The 18,278-nt window shown below is 49.8% G+C and overlaps 1 protein-coding gene across 3 annotated transcripts in view; it reads left to right on the forward strand.

Moving 5' to 3' along the window:
* Positions 1 to 18,278, forward strand: part of LOC111151183 (ATPase plasma membrane Ca2+ transporting 4) — a 92,977-nt gene that overhangs the window by 20,874 nt on the left and 53,825 nt on the right. The gene's annotated exons all lie outside the window — the stretch shown is intronic.

The raw sequence follows: 18,278 nt of genomic DNA on the forward strand, positions 1-18,278 counted from the left end.
GTGTTTTTCATTCTCTTGATAAATATAAGTATGCCTAAGCAAATATATTACTTAGTTTTGCTTTATATTCTTTATTAAAAGTATATACTATGTGGAGTCTTCTGGGGCTTTTTTATTTTCATTCACTATTATGATACTAAGACTTCTCCCTGTTGAATGTGGCTGTAGTTCATTCATTATCACTGCTGTATAATATTCTGTCGGTGAAGGTATCATCCTTTTGCACAGTTATGGACAGAACTGCCACAAGCATTCCTCTTCATGTCTCCCGGCGCGTGTGTGCAAGTCCCTCTTGAGTATAGCTCTCAGAAGGGAATTGCTAGGTCTTGATATATGAATATTCAGCCTTCCAGGATAATAACAGGTTGTTTCCCAATACATTGGTGGTGGTTTTGTCCCTACCAGTGAGGTATGAGAAATGCTGTTTTTCCATGTCCTCTCGAGGACTTGAGATCGTCAGACTTTAATTTTGGCCAACTGAGTGGTATAAATAGCATCTCTTAGTGGTCTTGATTTGCAGTTCCCTGATTACCAATGGAGTTGAGCAAAAGAAATAGCACAAATAGATCAGACCCACAGAAATTGCAGATATTGGGGTTATTAGATATAAAACATAGGGACACCTGTCTGGCTCAGTCAGTGAAACATGAGACTCTTCATCTCAGGGCTGTGAGTTTGAGCCCCACGTTGGGTTTACTTAAAATTTTTAAAAAATTAAAATAATTTTAATTTTAAAATATTTTAAAAAATTAAAATAAATTTAAAAAATTAAAATAAATAAAATAATATAAAATATATATTTTAATATGTCCTAAGAGGGGTGCCTGGGTGGCTCAGTTGTTTGAGCACGTGACTCTTGATTTCAGCTCAGGCCATGATCTCAGGGTCCTGAGATCGAGCCCCATGTCAGGTTCTGTGCAGATCTCTTCTTGAGATTCTCTCTCTCTCTCTGCCCCTCCCCCGACTCTCTCTTCTCTCAAATAAATAAATAAATATTTTTAAAAATGTTATAAGAAGGGGCGCCTGGGTGGCTCAGTGGGTTAAAGCCTCTGCCTTCAGCTCAGGTCATGATCCCAGGGTTCTGGGATCTTGCCTCATGTGGGGCTCTCTGCTCAGCGGGGAGCCTGCTTCCTCCTCTCTCTCTGCCTGCCTCTCCGCCTACTTGTGATCTCTGTCTGTCAAATAAATAAATAAAAATCTTTATTAAAAAAAATGTTATAAGAAATAAGAGGGTCCTGAAAGAATGATGGACAGGAACTCAACTTACCAGGCAGATATCCAAAGGGAACCTCTAGGAATGAAAACATTTTCTATATAAAGTTTTTTTTTTTTTTTTTAAGATTTTATTTATTTATTTGACAGAGAGAGATCACAAGTAGACAGAGAGGCAGGCAGAGAGAGGGAGGGAAGCAGGCTCCCTGCTGAGCAGAGAGCCCGATGTGGGACTTGATCCCAGTACCCTGAGATCATGACCTGAGCCGAAGGCAGCGGCTTAAACCACTGAGCCACCCAGGCGCCCCGAAAACATTTTCTATAATCACCATAAAGGAAATTTAAATTTCAGTAAATAGTTTAAAATATAACATATTACAGCTAAAAATAAAAGTAGTGAATTGGAAGGTATTTCTGAAGAAATTATATGGACGATGGAAAAGAAAATGGAAAATGTGGAAGAGGTGTGCAGGCAGGAAAATAGAGCAGGGGTTGACAAACTTTATCTTTAAGGGGCCAGAGAGTAAATAGTTTAGGCTTTGTGGCCTGTTTGTCTCTGTCGTAACTACTCAGCTCTGCTGTGTGGAGTGTGGAAGCGGCCGGTAGTTGATATGTAAATGAAGGGCTATGGCCAGGTGCTGACCAAACGTCCTTTACAAAAACGGGCAACAGGCCAGATTTGGACCCTGTGTTATAATCTGCCCATCCCTAGAATAGAGGAAAAAGACCCCTGTGTGCCTTTAGTTAATGTTCCTGGAGGAGATAATAGAGAAAACAGGAATATGACAATATTCGAAGAAGCAGTGGTCAAGAATTGATGAAATGCAACCATATTTATGATACCTAATGAATCCCAAGAGGGATAAATAAAATTCACCCCTACACACATCAAAATAAAGCGATAGAACACCAAGGGGAAATTATTTTAGAATAAACCCAGAAGGTAAATTGCTCTCCAGGGAATGACATTTAAACTGACAACTGATTTCTCAACCTCAACGAGAAAAGCCACAAGACAGTGGGATATCTTCAAAGCACTGAGAAGATAACTGCTAATGCAGAATTGTGGCATCAGTGACAATCTTCCAAGAATGAGGGCAAATAAAGGCCTTTGCAGACAGACAAAAGCAAGTTTCTACCAATAGGGACTTCTGAAGGAAATAGTTTAAGAAGAAGAAAAATCACCCTAAAAGAAGTCTAAAATTCAAGAAAGAATGATGAGTGAAAGAAATTTTAAACATGGTACTAAATCTGAATACTGATGTCAAGGAAAATAAAAACAACAATGTTTACTTTACAGGGATAAAATGAAAGTACAGTTAAAATCCCCAGTAACAATAGCATATAAATTTAGAAGGTGAGTAATTGAAGTTCAGGTATTCTTGAGGTCCTTGTAGTGTTTGGGAAGAGGTTTCAGATACTGATTATCAGGAGTTTTTAAGTTAAATACACATGTTAGGATTTCTAGGCTAACACTAAAAACTAGGACTGACGTAATGTCAAACTAGGGAAGAAAGTGGGAAGAAAGAAAAGGAAACATGAGTGAAGATAATAGAAAAAGGTTTAAGGTTGTGATCTAGAAAAAAATAGTAACTATTATCATTTACTGAACAGCTACCATGGAGTCCTTTTGATTCATTAACTTTCATAACTTCATGTGATTTGTGTAAGAGGACCAGGCAAAAAGAAAACAAAAATCATAGTTTCTATTGTCATTGCATCTTTTTTTTTTAAGAGTTTATTTATTTATTTGACAGACAGAGATCACAAGCGGGCAGAGAGTGAGAGGGAAGCGGGCTCCCCGCTGAGCAGAGAGCCTGATGGGGGGCTTGATCTCAGGATGGGGCTTAATCCCAGTACCCTGAGATCATGACCTGAGCTGAAGGCAGAGGCTTTAGCTCACTGAGCCACCCAGGCACCCCTTCATCTTTTTTTTTTTTTTAAAGATTATTTATTTATTTGACACAGAGGGAGAGATCACAAGTAGGCAGAGAGATAGGCAGACAGAGAGGAGGAAGCAGGCTCCCTGCTGAGCAGAGAGCCCGATGCAGAGCTCGATCCTGGGACCCTGAGATCATGACCTGAGCCAAAGGCAGAGGCTTAACCCACGGAGCCACCCAGGCGTCCCTCATTGCACCTTTTGTATTCAAAACAAGGTCTGGAACCCAGTAGATACTCATTAAAGAATGAATGAAATGGAAGTGAGTATTGATTCCATCTAAAGATGAGCAACTGAGGTCCTGAGAAATAGCATGGTAAAAGGGAAGGTGTCAACATGGGTATGAAACTCGCCTTCCCTACTTAAGAACTTTGTGGTATTGAACATAGATATGCCCCTCAGTCTTTTTTTTTTTTTTAAGATTTATTTATTTATTTTGAGAAAATTTATTTATTTATTTTGAGAGAAAGAGTGAGCACACGCGTGTGCTTGTACATAGTGAGGAGGGGCAGAGGGAGAGAATTACAAGCAGAGTCCTTGCTGAGTGTGGAGCCTGACGTGGGGCTTCATGCAAGGCTCGATGTCGGGACTCAGGTTGTATTCTGAGCCCAAATCAAGAGTGGGTCGCTTAACCGACTGAGCCACCCAGTCTTCTTGGTCTTCTTACCTGTAAAAATGAGTCATAGAGTCCTTGATGCCAATGAATGCTGATTAAATGCTAGATGCTCTCTAAATGGTAGATTTGGAATTTGACCATAGCTGCTTCCCCCTCTACCATGTCGTCAGTTTTTCCTCTCTTCTCCAATGCAGAAGCATCATGTAACAGCTTGAGACTATGAGCTTTGGAATCAGGCAGACCCAGGTTCATGGCACAGCATGACTGCTACTTAACTGTACGACTCTGGGCCTCAATTTCTTCAACTGTTGAGAGAAGATAAGAGAAGCTATCACGAACAGGTCGTAAGACTCGGAGAATGCAGACCAATTACTGGGGGATCACAAATTAGGTCCCAATTTTTTTTTTTTTTTCTTAAAGATAGAGATCACAAGTAGGCAGAAAGGCAGGCAGAGAGAGAGGAAGGGAAGCAGGTTCCCTGCTGAGCAGAGAGCCTGATGCAGGGCTCGATCCCAGGACCCTGGGATCATGACCTAAGCCGAAGGCAGAGGCTTTAACCCACTGAGCCACCCAGGCGCCCCCCCAATTTTTAATATAAGGGAGAGTAGGAGCTATGAGTAGGCTCATAGGGAACAGCAAGAGGAGAATGTTTCCTAACACTGGACAAGAGATTAGTCTAAATGACTTTAAGTCCCTTCCAACCATAAGGTTCCTTTACGTAGAAGCCAAGGAGATACCGCGCTACTTCCACACTTGCCTTCGGACTGGTGAGCAGGCCCCTCGTGGCTTCACACCCAGCAGGTGAAATGGGCTGATGGATAACCTTCCATAATAACCACCATAATTATTTGAGTGCTTACTCAAAAGTGTGCCTTTATGTGGATTATTTAATTATCTCAAATCTTACAAAACGTTTTAAATGAGATTACTATTATTTTCCCCCATTTATCACTGCCAAAACTGATGAACAGAGATATTAACTGACTTCCTTAAGGTCAGACAGGTAATGACGGTGAACGTGGGGTTTGGGTCTGTCTGCTCACAGAGCCCGTGCTCTTGATCACTGCCTTATACCCTAAGACAAAAAGAGAAAATGAGCCCTTGTCTCTGGAAAGCACCTTCAAGGCAATATTGTGGAAGAAGTGTAGCCTTTGCCAAACTCTGGTTTGGATTCTAGCTCTGCTTTACTATGTGGCCCTAGACAAAGTATTTAGCCAGTTTTCTTCTCCGTAAAAAATAAATGGGGCCGTGTAATCCACTTCCCAAGTTTGCGGGATGGATCAAATGAGATAATATACAAGGTCCTCGGAAAGGCTGGAGACCCTGTATTTCCACCGTGAGTCGGGTGCCTGTGTGCTCTGAGCCAGTGATGGGGTAACTTTGGGAGAGTGAGTAGGTGAAAGCCAACTTGTTCCGTCCTGCTTGAAAAGAGAACTGGTCCATCCCCTTCAATGCCCTTCCACCACCACCCCTGCTGTCTGCACACACACATATACACGGAGCTTGGTGTTCAGAGAGCCCAGTCTGTTTCCCCTCCCTTTGGCCTTGCCACTTAGCCTTGCCAGGTCACCTGTTGTGTTGTTTGATGTCGCTCCAGGCCCTCCGTGGGCTCCCGGCCCTGGACGTGTCAGAGGCCGCTGTCTGGAATAACTGACCTCGGGGCCACTGGGCCTCCATTCACTATGCGGCTGAGCTCCTGGTGGCAGCTGCATCTGGGCTCCTCGGTCTTGAACTTTGTTCTGCTCTTTCCTTCTGCCGCTTCTCACCTGTCTGCACCAACACTTCCATTTGCTTTCCTATCTTTGTTTTTCTTTTTCTTTTTTTTTTTTAAGATTTTATTTATTAATTTGACAGAGATCACAAGTAGGCAGAGAAGCAGGCAGAGAGAGAGAGGAGGAAGCAGGCTCCCCACTGAGCAGTGAGCCCCATGCGGGGCTCAATCCCAGGACCCTGGGATCATGACCTGAGCTGAAGGCAGAGGCTTTAACCCACTGAACCACCCAGGCGCCCCTGCTTTCCTATCTTTTTAAAAAATTTTATTACAGCAAAATAAGAGAACGTAAAATTTAACTTTTAGCTATTTCTAGTTGTACAATTCAGAGGCATTAATTACATTCACATTGTTGTCCAATCATCACCACCATCCATTCCTAGAGCTTTGGCATCATCCCAAGTAGAAACTGTACCTGCTAATCAGTAGCACCCCAGGGCTCCTGGGTGGCTCAGTTGGTGGAGTGTCTGACTTGATTAGGCTCTGGTCATGATCTCAGGGTAGTGAGATCAGGCTGCGTGCTGGGTGTGGAGCCTGCTTAAGATTCTATCCCTCTCCCTCTCCCCCTCCTCCCACTCTTTCTCTTAAAAAAAAAAAAAAATAGTACCCCACCTTCTCCCTCCAGCCCCTGGCGACCTCTGCTCTACTTCCTGCCTCTGAATTTGGGTCTAGAGTAGGTGCTTCATCTAAGCGGAATCCTACAATATTTATCCTTCTGAGTCTAGGCTCTTTTTTTTTTTTTTTTTTAAGATTTTATTTTATTTATTTGAGAGAGAGAATATGAGAGAGAGAGAGAGAGAGAGCATAAGCAGGTGGGAGGGGCAGAGGGAGAGGGAGTAGCAGACTGCCCACTGAGCAGGGAGCCTGATGTGGGACTCGATCATGACCTGAGGCGCCCAAGTGCCCTGGCGGCTTTCACTGAACCTAACGTCCTCAAGGTTCATCCATGTTGTAGCAGGTGTCAGACAGTCCTTTCTTTTTAAGGCTGAATCATACTTCATTGTCTGGATAGACCACATCTGTTTTGAATCAAACCTCCTCCAGTAGCTCGTAGCTTGCAGTAATATGGAGAGAACCGTCTCTTTCCTACAAGCAGGAAACTGAGGCAGTGGCGGGGGCAGGGGTGCAGCCCAGGGCGCTGTTTGTAAACTCTGCTCTGGGACCTCTTCTGGGGTTTTGCCCTTCCAGAGGTCTCTCTTAACAGATAATGGAAGTGACTCCATGTGGACCTGGATGGCTAGCTGGAAAGGAGAGCAGGGGCTGTCTGGAGACATGCCTTCCTGGGGACAGAGGCTGCTGTTGGCCCGGGGGTGCTTTGTTCTCAGTACAGCAAGCAAAGGGGCTGAAGTCTCCAGAGCAGCTTTTGTTTTCTGTGCTTGCTGTTGAGGGTTTCTTGTGTGTTTCTTCCCCTGTCAAGGTGTCATCTCCGGCGTCCTGCTTGGCTGGATGCCCTTCAGGATTTCTATGTGTGCTGTGCTAGGACTCCGGGCCTTCTTGGTACAGGCATGTCCTGTCTTCTTTATGAAGACTTCTAGGTCTGGGAGTTCCCTTCAGGGAGGGGCCCCTTCCTACCTTTCCCTGACTCTTCCCCGCCCTTTTCTGTTCTCCTTTCTCTTTGTCCCCCTTTTCTACCCCTTTGTATACCAGCAGCCATGGCGTCTCTGTCTGAACCACAGTCTGTACCCTCAAGGTGTCTGGAAGCTACGAGGATGACACACGCTGACATCACACATACCATCAGTGTGTCTCACACATACCTCTGGGAGGAAGTAGAAGAATCTATATTAATCCTGTGAGCTCGTCAGGACAGGAATCCCCCAGCTCCAGGCTCCTGGGTGGGGCCTCACATTACCTAACGGGGGAACACAGGCTGCTCTCTTGTTCTCTTTCTCCTATTTCTCCCCTCGTGGCATGTGGTACGTCTTAGTGTCTAACTGGCTCTTCCTGTGGTTGCGTGGCCTTCACGGAGGCACATCACCTTTAAGACCATGTGTTATAAAATTGGTAGAAAGAGTACTATCATCCGTGCTGTCTACCTTAAAAAGCCTTCCCCCACGAGCACACGTCAGTGCTTTGAAATGGCGAGGCATCACGCGGATGTGAGTTCTTACCACAAGCTTCTTTGACTGTCATGAGCTTTTCTGCCTTTCTGCTCAGTCTTGCTTCACAAGGAACCTCAGGCAGACTGTTCCCCAGACGGAGCTGTGAAAGTTGGAAATTCTGGAGAAGTCCGTGAATGGGGAGTACCAATGACTTCCTGGTACCTGGAGTCCATGACCCAGACCCAGGACTGGGAAGCATAGGAGCAAGGTGGCCAGAGGTGCTGGGAGCCTCTGACCGAGACACAGCCTCCTGGCTTGGCTTCCGTGGCTCAATAGTCTCTCAGTGCAAGGGCCGTGGGCCTTTGTACACAAAGGAAGTGATAGTCCTCTCAGCTTTCATCTAAGGTAGGCTTTTCTCATTATTCTTGGTTTTCAGCTGAGGATTCTAAGGGCTGGGAAGAATGGATTTGGAGGAAGGTGAGCGGGGGGGAAAGGCAAGCCCAATGGCTTGGGAAGAGCTGGTATGGGGAAGCCCGTGAGCTGAGAGGGGCAGGAGTCTGGCCAACGATGGGCCACTGAGGCCTTCAGGCAGAGCTTCCGGAGGGACTGGGGCCGTGGCGCTGTTTGCCATGGCACATCATCCCTTCCGGTGCGTCCCATGGTCAAACTGGATGCACTTCCGGTTTTCTTCCTTAGATATTTCTTAGGGCTAGGGACCCAAGGCCACACACCAGGTTGACAGCTAAGAGCAGCTACTAGCCTAAGGCACCTCTGTAGAGATGTTTGAAAGATGCCCCTTCAGATGACTACAGCCCATGGGCACATGACCTGTCCGGTGACCTGTCCTTCACTCCCAACCACCTCCTTCCCTGGCACCCATGTTCAGGGCACACTCTGCACGGCTGGAAAGCCCTAAGAAAGCTCCCCAGCAGCAGCTGGACGACTGTGAGCCATCCTGCGGGGCAGAGTCTGGGAGTGTTGGACACACACGGGGGAGCAGGTAGAGGAGAGATCTGCACCCTTCATTTGACACCCAATCACGGATTTCCTTGCCTCCTCAGCCTCTGCCCATATTCTGCTTTTCCGTGTAGATTACATAGCCTTTTTGTCCCAATGCCCAGTACCATGTTGGACTTGTCGGTGCTTCGCTGTAAAACAAGGGGAATTGTATTATATTTTCCTTGAAGTTCCCTTCCTGACTGTGATTCTGGAATTCCGTGAGATGTCTGATATAGTGGGTAGGAAAAGCAGAGGGTCTGATCCCCGAAAAGGCCAGGAACTTTCTGGCTAGTGCAGTTGCCAGGGATGAAATTGGGACTAGGTGTGGCCCGCCTCCTAGCATGTGGTCAGTCGACGCTGGGGCCTGCTCGGCTTGGAGAAGGCAGCAGAGCATGCGTGGTCCCTCACCTGCGGAGCTGCCGTAGTCGCTGCGTCCGGGTGTGGCAGAGTCCCGAGCAGCTCTGTGTCCTTCCCATCTCCCCAGTGTGAGCTGAGCTGGCACCAGCTCTGGAGGAGACAGCCAAGGGGTTCTCCTATGATGCGGATCGCTGCCCCTGAATCTGAAAGGGGAGTCCTGGGCCCGGTGGCCCTGTTGCCCAGACAGCTTCTGCTAGGAGGACATAGTAGCATTTTTGGCACCGGCCAGGGTTCTGCCCCATCTGGCTCCTTTGGAAAAAGAGTGAAAGAGTCCTAACAGGGGGCCTGGGAAGGTGGGGCATTAAGGGTGGGCAGTGGGATGGGCTTCAATTCTGGGGATCAGCACCTCTCCACATCACTTCTGGGGATGGTCATCTCCCTGCCCTGCTTGCAAGAAAAACTCAGTCTTTGGAGGTCCTTGCCTTTCCCAAAGCAGCTCGGCCCTGCCTCCTAGGTTTGGTTGGCTGGGCCTTTTTTGAGAGCGTGGTTGCTTGTCTTCCTATTTACTTCCTAGGTTTTTTCTCAGCCCCTGAGAATTAAGTACCTTGTTGTTCTATTAATGGGGCCTTCCACCCTAGCCTCCCCGTGAAGAATGGGAGCTGTCAAGACTGTCCATTTTCTTTCCCCTAGAACCTTCTGTAACCTCAGCATTTTACCATTTCCCCCTCTGTCTTGGCTCTTGAAACTATTCCCACAGGAAGAAAAGGCAGTTCACCCCTGTAGCCCTCTTTAGATCCAAACCTCTGTTTGTTCTCTTGGAAACCATGGCAACCTGGCCTCAGAGACCATTTCCACCATCTTGGAAGTTAATGTCCCAAATCCTCGCACTCGCAGCTGTGAGCTCTCCGGCTCCTTTTTCCAAAGGGGGACAAGAGCCTCTGATCTTTTAGACCTGCTAAGGGGAGAAAGTTTCCAACAAACCAGCCCCTAGACAGTCTTTTCACAAGCAGGTCAGCAGTGGCAGCGACATATTCTGTAGGGTCTGGAGTATGAACACAGGCAACATTAGCTGGGAGCCCTGAAGAACATTCTGGAGTGTGGTCTGTGCTTTTTTTCTTCTGCTCTTTGCTTCTCCTGCCCTCCTCACATGTATTCCATTAGAAGACTGGCAGTGGGGGCAGCTATCTATTCGCTAACACCAACTGGTTTTTGTTTTTTTTTTCTTTTTCTTCTCCTCAGCATGTTTGTCCTTCTTGCTCTGGTGCTACCTTTTAAAGCCCAAATCGGGCATCCAGGGAGCCACAGTGATTAACTGCAGGAGCCCAGTAGGAGAATTCCACAGCCTTAGACGGCAAAGTTTCCAGGCCCCGCTGCTCTGGGACTTCCCCCGCGGAGGAGTCCTCTTTCTTGCGCTGCTTGGAGGAGGGGGGTGGGGCAGGGAGAGCGGCTGCATGTCCTCAGCTTCTCCTTGGACTTGGCTGCTGGCAGAGGGAGGGTTCAGCGGCTGAAACCCTGAAGGGAGGGCACCGACCCCTCCCCCGCAACCGAAGAGGGTTGTTCTCTGGTAATGGGGAGCTTACTGATTTGGAACAGCTGGCCAGAGTGTGTGAGCCTGGGGACGCAGGGGGAAGGAGTGCTCCCGCAGACTTTCGCAGAAGCCAGCGTTAGGCTGATACCGAAAGACCCCTGCAGAGGTCCGGCTCTGCTGGGTCACGGTCCCTCCCATGAATCCTCGAATCCTCACACAGCGGTGGGACAGAAGGCAGCCCTGTCTTTCCTGGGAGCTGGATCCAGCCGCCATCTGTCCATTCCCCACCCATGTGTTACAGGCTCGAGTAAAAATTAAGTGGGAGACGGATTATCTTGCAGCTTGTGGTGAGGCAGAACCAGCTTATTCCGTTCAGTTCTTGACTTTTCCATCTCTGTGGACGCGTTGAGAGGAGCCAGAGTTAGATTGTGCCCCCAGGTGCCTTTCAGTCTGTCGAGGCTCCCAGCCCCTTCCTCCATCAGGCTCCTTCTTTATGCCAGATTGAGAACCTGGCCGAGCATACTCAATCCCGACTTTAGTTTATAATCCGTGCAGTAGTCCCGTATCCTTTCTCGTCCCCCGTCTCATTAGGGCTCCTCACCTCTGGGACCTTGGTGGTAGCTTACTTGCTTGTACTTCAAGCTTGAACTTACTTGCCTGTATTTCAAGCACAGTTAGATGCACGCCTTTGCTTAGCCAGGCAAGCTCCAGAAGACTGTGGGGGGGATGTGGGTAGCCTCACAGACTTCACGCTGTGTGCCCTTGGTCCATCAGCCATGACTCCAGGGGCATGGATTCGTGCTGTGTTAATGCTCACGGTGATAGCCCCACACTGCCCACCTGCTTCTCAGTGTGCCCATGCCCCTTCCGCTCCTCGTGCCAATGTGCGCCGGACAGGGTTGATCGGTTCCAGAAACTACTACATAAGGAGAATGGAATTCCATCCAACCGGGCTGTTGCTGAAGATGTCGGAAAGAGAATGAGAGATTTTAAGATTGAGATAGATAGGGTGGGGGGAGCTGGGTGGGAGAGATAGAGAGGGAGGGAGAGAAGGAAGGAGGGAGACTGGTAGACTGGGAGAGGGCGAGAGAGGGGGAAAGTGATATATGTACATATAAAAAAATAAAGTGAGAAGCTTGGAACCGAGGTATAGGGAGAAAAATGAGGAGATCGAAAGAGTTTGGTGCTAGGTATTTTTCCAATGATTTCTGGCAGCACAGTGCTTCAGAAATAATCCAGAAAGAATCCTTTTTTGCCACTTCCTACAGGCATCCCTGCTACCACCATCACCATCGTTCTCCCAGGCTTTTCCTTGGAGGTTCTGCAGTGGTGTTTAAAATGCTGTGTGTGGGAGTTGAGAATCGAATGCGTGTTGGGTGAACTTCAATTCTTTATGTTTACCTCTGCCTCTCCCCTGAGAGTGGGTGATTTCTGCAGTGATGGGTGGTCTGCTTCTACCTGCTCCCAGAGATCCCTGGGACTGTGTCCTGGAGAACGAGAGAGGCTCCAATCCAGCCAGTCTCTCGGGATCCCAAGAGGGAGGAGGGGGAGATGAGCCGAGTGGGGAAGGAGTAGTTCTTGGAACTCACAGGTAACCGATTCTCTCTGGAGTTTGGGTCCCCTTCTGGGACTTCCACACTTCTCATTCGCTGGGAAATGGAAGCCAACTGGAGCAGAGAAGCTTGGTTCGCTTATTAAGTCCACGTGAGGTCAGGCACTGGCACGGGGCTTGGGGTGGAGAGGTGAGACCACCTTTCTGCTCATTTGGAAGAGTAAGACACAGAACTCTCCACTTTCTCGCCTCTTCCATCAACAATGACCGGCTGGAGCTGAGCCACCCCTTCGCTGGCCCTCTGTATCTCTCAACAATGGGCTCTGTGTCTATCACCACGGATCTGGGCTTTTTTGAATAGATGTTCTTTCTAGCCCCGTGATTTTTGGAAGCTTCTTCTACCTTGGGGGTTCTGAGACGTGTCTGCTTCTCTTTGTCTTCTTCTGTATCCCTAAGGAAGGGCCACTCAGCTTGAATTCATACCCTGAGATCTCCGGACAGTGCCCCACACTGGACCCTTTCCTCCCTTCCTCCCTCCTCCCTTCTTTCCCTACAGGAACAATGGGACGTTGAGGACAGTTGGTTCGACAGGCTTAAAAGCCGTGACTGCTCTGCTCTTTTGACCCCAAGGTGCTGCCAGCACTGATTCTGTCCCAAGTTCTGATTTTCCCAGCAAGACTTGGTCAGCTAACCAGGGCTGTCAGTTAGGACTTTGACCTCTCCTGGGGCAGCCAAGCATGCTTCTCCCTTCTCCTGTCCTCTCTCCTCCTTCTCCTCCTCCTCCTGGAGTTGTTTTCCTCAATATCCTTTCAGAGTTACAGTGGCATCTGGAAACACTCAGTTATAATCCGAGATGGAAGGAATTGGAACAGTTTGTGGGATTTTCTCTTCTTAATACTGCCCTAACTTTATCTGATGAACATGCCCATCAGCAGTAGGGTTGTTTGTGTTTTTTTCTCCTCCGAAGGATATACCAAATCCAAAAGGAGCTGGAATAAGGCGGAGAAAGAGGGATGATAAAATCTGTGGCATCTTTTGTATTCCCACCCGCTGTTTCTGGAAGGTGATTCTCTCTTATTTAGATGTCATTTAGTGACGGTCAGCCTATAGCATGTTTGACCAAGTTGGTACACATTCTTGGCTTAGGGGCATGTGTGTGCTTGTGTGTGCATGTGAGTGCGTGTGTGCACGTGCGTGCGTGTGTGCATGTGTGTGTGTGTGATTACCACATGGACTAGTTCCCTCCACTCTCTTGCCCTTCTGGAGCTGCCTATGACCCACAGCCCATTTCTTTTTTATTTGTTACTTTATTTTGGGTTGGACGAGTGGAGAGGGCAGAAGGCCACAGTGCCCCCAGCCAGTGGCTACTCTCTGATCACTCCCTTCCTTCTCTGCCCAAAACCTTTCCCATGTGCCTGGTCCCTCGTGTGTGTGTGTCCGAGGAGGAATCAGTCTCACTTGTGGTCCTCCTTCAGCCTCTGAGCCTTGAGTGCCAACTCCGCAGCACCAGCTGGGGGTCCTCGCCACCCTGACTCAAACCTCCCGTCTTGTGCAGGACACCCCTTCACCCCTGAAGCTCCCTGAAGGGTGAGCATTGGATGGAAGTTCTCTGTGTAAGTGGAGAAACACATGTCCCTGCCGAGGCACCTCTAGAGGTCAATCCCGGCAGACCTCCAGCCACGGGGGTGCTCTGGGGCTCTCTCCCCCTGACTCCTGGTGGAAAGCACCCTGATGACATTGGCAGCCAATGGGGGCTGATGGTGGGGGTTGGGGGGCGGCAAGAGGGGGGTGTGAGGAAAGATGCTGGCTGGAGCCTGCCTTTGACAGGAAGATAGAAGACAGAGGGGCTATGTCTCCTTCTCATATCGTTAAGTGGCGCAGAGGAAAGAGGACACGGAGTTTGGCCTTCCTCCTTGAGGAGGTGAGGCACAGGCCGGTAGGAGCAAGAAGACACACATTCCCTGCTTGAAAGGAATGGACCATATTCTTCACAAAGGCTTTCCCTTTCCAGGACCGAGTCCTAAACTCTGTTTCCCAGCTACCCTCTTTCTGTTTCTGAGAAAGTTGCGGTGGTTCTTTTTTTTTTTAAGCTGTATTAGGGGGGTTGGGAAAGGAAAGCTTTAAAAGTAAAATAATAAAAAACAGACCACTCTGCCATTACAGGCACATAAATAGCTTCACCGTAGCCAGGCTGCACACTCGCTTTGCCATAGCAACCTGGAGCGCGTGTTTATAGCAGCCTGTCACCCCGACAGGGAAACAGCTGCTTCTCCCCCAGCCGCGCCCCCAGCCTGGGCCTCAGAGCTGTGGGCAGCTGCCCGCACCCACCCCACCCAGGGGCTATGGCGGGTGAGGGGGTGGCGGGGAGGGCAGCCTGGGGTCCAGATGGGCCAGCGACGGGAACACTGGGGGAGGCCACAGCGACTGTTGGGCGTCTTGGGTTTCCACGTTTCCTATCACCTGCATGCGGCCCACTCTGTCTCCCATCTCCTTCTGTGAGCTGTAGGAAACAGGGGTGCAGGGGGGCTTAGCTCCACCTGAACCTAGGAGAGGCCTGGGTGTTCTCTGAAGCTCACCGGGTACCTTGTTTTGACTTTCCCGATAAGACTTATCTCCTGTCGCAAGTCCCTGGAGGTCCTCTGGAGTCCCATTTTCTCAAGGACTCTCCTTGCCCCCTGAAGCTTTCCACGGGAGGATCGCGGTCTGTCTGGGAAAGGGGGAGCCCTGAGATGACTGGAAGTGGAGACTGGTGCTCTGGGAGAAGGAAGAACAGGAGGGGGTTTGTGACAGGACCTCCTACCGGGCCTCCGCCATCAGCCTAGGTCCAAGAACCCCGTCCGAACCAGGCCCCCCTTGGACACCTGCGAAGGCACTCCCCTGGTATTATGGGAGGTGCTGTTTGCAGAGATGCTCTGTCTCTTCTGCCGCGTCCTCTGCTGTGGGCCCCAGACGGGCACCAGCAGCACCCTTGTTAGGGAGCATGTTAGAAATGCATATTCCCAGGCCTGCCCTCACACCACCAAATCAGAGAGTCTGGTGGCAGTAGCAGGGCCCATGCATAGGTTGTACTCAGCCTTCCCAGAGGTTATGATGCTCACCTGAGCTCCAGAACCAGGGCTGTGAGGCCGGCTGCCAGTGCACCCCCCCGTTCCTGATGCCCACCATCTTCTCCAAGTGGAGTCCTTGCTCTTCTGCCTGGGACTTGCAGGAAATGGGTGGGCTGAGAGGAGGCCTGGGGGGTAGGGGGGAAGTTTTCTGGGCTCTGTACAGGGGAGACTGTCATGGAAGGGAGGGGTGTGATGGGCCTGTCCCCCAGGCATAAAGTCCAGTGTGCGGTACCCTGACGGCCGTCTGGGTCACTCAGGAATAGTCCTTGGCTTCCTCGGCTGCTGAGCTCTGGGGGCAGAGCCGCAGCCCGCAGCACCCCCTCCTGGGGGATGAGCTGTGCCTTCTCAGTCCCAGGCCAGGGGCTCCCCCCTCTCCCCCACTGCCCCAAGGACTCCACCAGCACCTGAGCCTAGGAGCTACGAGATCCTGCTCCAAGAGCCAAGGGAGATCGACCCTCTTCTTCCTTTCCACCAGCCTGGCATGACTCTGCTGAAATTTGTTTCTAAAAATAACCCAAGATCCAATCCTGCTGCTAAAAAGCCCCTTTGTTCCCTTGGAACCAAAATGTGGAAAAACCACAGAAAGCAGCCCCAAGAAAGGCCACGTATGTTGTCCAAGAGAACATACATATTGGATATTTGCATGTTATCGCCCAAGGTCTGTGTCCCGTCCCAGTTCTGAGGAGCTGCTTCCCACTTGGGTGTGAGAAGCAGATAGCCTTGCAAACCCATATCCTAAGCATCTCCCATGAACAGGTGGGAGGGACTGGGAGAGGCTGCCGGCGCCCTTTTCATTAAATAGCAGACCTTCTGCAAGGCCCTGTCCCTCCCTCCTGAAATGGGCTCTTGTCCTCCTTAAGAGCTGAAGGAAATGGTCATTGTTACGGTTCCATCCTGCACATTAAGCTCTAGCTTGCTGTGAACATTTCCCCGCACCCCTGGGGTCACAGGAGTGACCCAAGCCAAATTGACTCAGATTCTGTGGAAGAGGGCACATTCCCTGTGGCTATGGGCCTGAAGGGCTGCCCTTTTTCATCTTGATGGATTGATGCTATTTTAGGATAAAGCTAGAGGGGGGACACTGCCCTCTCAGGCACATTCTGCTCTAGCGTCCCGACCCATGCCTCGAAGCTTCCTGTCTTCATCTCGATGGTTTCTGGGTCTCTGACAGGAGCTGAATCTCAGCAAGCCAGATGATTAGGGACAGGCTACCAACCTTGGGTCAATTCTTGGTATCACTGTGTAGAGAGAGTTTGAGCTTTCGATGGGCCCTCCCTCTCCCTGCCCCCTGAAGCCGTTAAGTTCGGTCCTCTTCGCCATGGCATATTTTAGACAGTACAGCCCTTCTAGGATTGCAAGTTTTCAGGATCATGGTAGGTTTTGTTTTTATTTGTTCAGCTCTCAAGTGCAGAGTAGGAGGATGACCATACCATTGGTTCATGGCCCCTCTTATCACTGGGCCACGCGAGGCCTCTGCACGCTCACTGTTACCCCACATCCCACATCTGTCCCCTTCTCCGCCCATGAGCAGCATTCTCATGGCCTCATATGTATCTTTTTATTTAAATATATCCCTTAAAATGGATAGCATCCTTTTAGAGTGTGTGTTTTTAATTTGCGTACAAGCCATCAAAGTGCCCTGCCCCACCCCAGCGCTGTTTCTGAGATCACTGGCATCACCATGTGTACATCTGATCTGTGTTTCTAACTCTTGCCTAATAACCGCTGTTATCTAGTGCACAGATTCTGCCCGCCCATGCCTGGACGGGGAATCTCAGGTTGCCGGGGAATCTCAGGTTGCCGTCACCAGCAGTAACATTCCAGGGAACACCCTTACACACGCCCCCCCGGCTGAACTTGCATGATCATTTTTTGGGAGACGCGCCCTGGAGTACAGGATGGGGCCAGAGTGTGCATGGACATAGTTTTGACTTAGAAGTACCAGCTGACTCTGGAGAAGAAGGAAGAATTCTGGATCCCTGAGGCTCGGGGTGGACGGTGACCCCTTTTCTCCAAAAAGATGGCTTTGATTCTCGTACTCCATTTCTGCCGTGGGACTGAAGGCTTGCTCAGTGTGGCAGACGGGGAGGAGAGGGGTCAGTGAGCCAGCCCGTGGGTGCTGCCTTCTAACCAGGAGGTGAGGTTCTCTCTTCAGGAAGAGAGAATCCTCTAGAACCCAGGTCCTAGGAACTAGCTGAGAACTAGCATGGAGTTGTGGGGCCTAGACCACAGGCCACATCGTGCCATCCTGTGGTCAGTACGGAAGCCTGGTTTTGATGCCCTGGCCCTCACTTGGCTTCTTGGCATGGGCATGGTTCTTGGGCATGCTGATGGGGGTGATGTCCACTACCCGGACTTTAGCCCATGTTCTCTGCCTCTGACCTTCTTCCCCCATTGCCTCCAAAGGTTCTCCGAAGACTGAAGGAGGGCGTGTGCTCAGATAATGCTGCTGTAGGGCAGCAGGCATTGGAGGACCCACAGGGCAGGGCAGGCCCGGGGAGGGAAGGAAGAGCCTGGGACCGTGATGGGGATGGGCTACCAGACCTGAATGGCAAGAATCATGGAAATGAGGGGCCTGTAAAGAGGAGGGAGCAGAGAAGCTGTGTGTGGGGTTTAGAGAGAAGGGCCAGCCAGGGAAGCTTCAGAGAGAAGGGCCGGCCAGGGAAGCTTCACGCCAGGCAGCCCGCCCTGGTCAAGCGTTTGCCGGATTTCTTGACAGGGCATGGCCCTCTCAGAAGCCTGGGAGGGCCCGAAGGGCAAAGTAAAGCTTTGGAAACGGGAGGCGGTGGTCCAGGTAATGCCCCTGCTGGAGACAGAAATGCCCCGTTTCAGAACCTTTAGGGCTGGCTCTTGGGCAAGGCACAGAAAGCTTTTTTTTTTTTTTTTTTAAATATTTTATTTATTTATTTGACAGACAGAGATCACAAGTAGGCAGAGAAGCAGGCAGAGAGAGGAGGAAGCAGGCTCCCTGCTGAACAGAGAGCCCGATGCAGGGCTCGATGCAGGGCTCGATCCCAGAATCCTGGGATCATGACCTGAGCCGAAGGCAGAGGCTTTAACCCACTGAGCCACCCAGGTGCCCCAAGGCACAGAAAGCTTTATGTGGACCTTCTCAGCAGGCTTTCGGAGGTAAAGCCATGCTTTTTTTTTCTTTT

Source organism: Enhydra lutris, unplaced genomic scaffold (assembly GCF_002288905.1).
Source record: "Enhydra lutris kenyoni isolate GAN:26980312 unplaced genomic scaffold, ASM228890v2 scaffoldscaffold25, whole genome shotgun sequence".
Taxonomy (NCBI): Eukaryota; Metazoa; Chordata; class Mammalia; order Carnivora; family Mustelidae; genus Enhydra; species Enhydra lutris.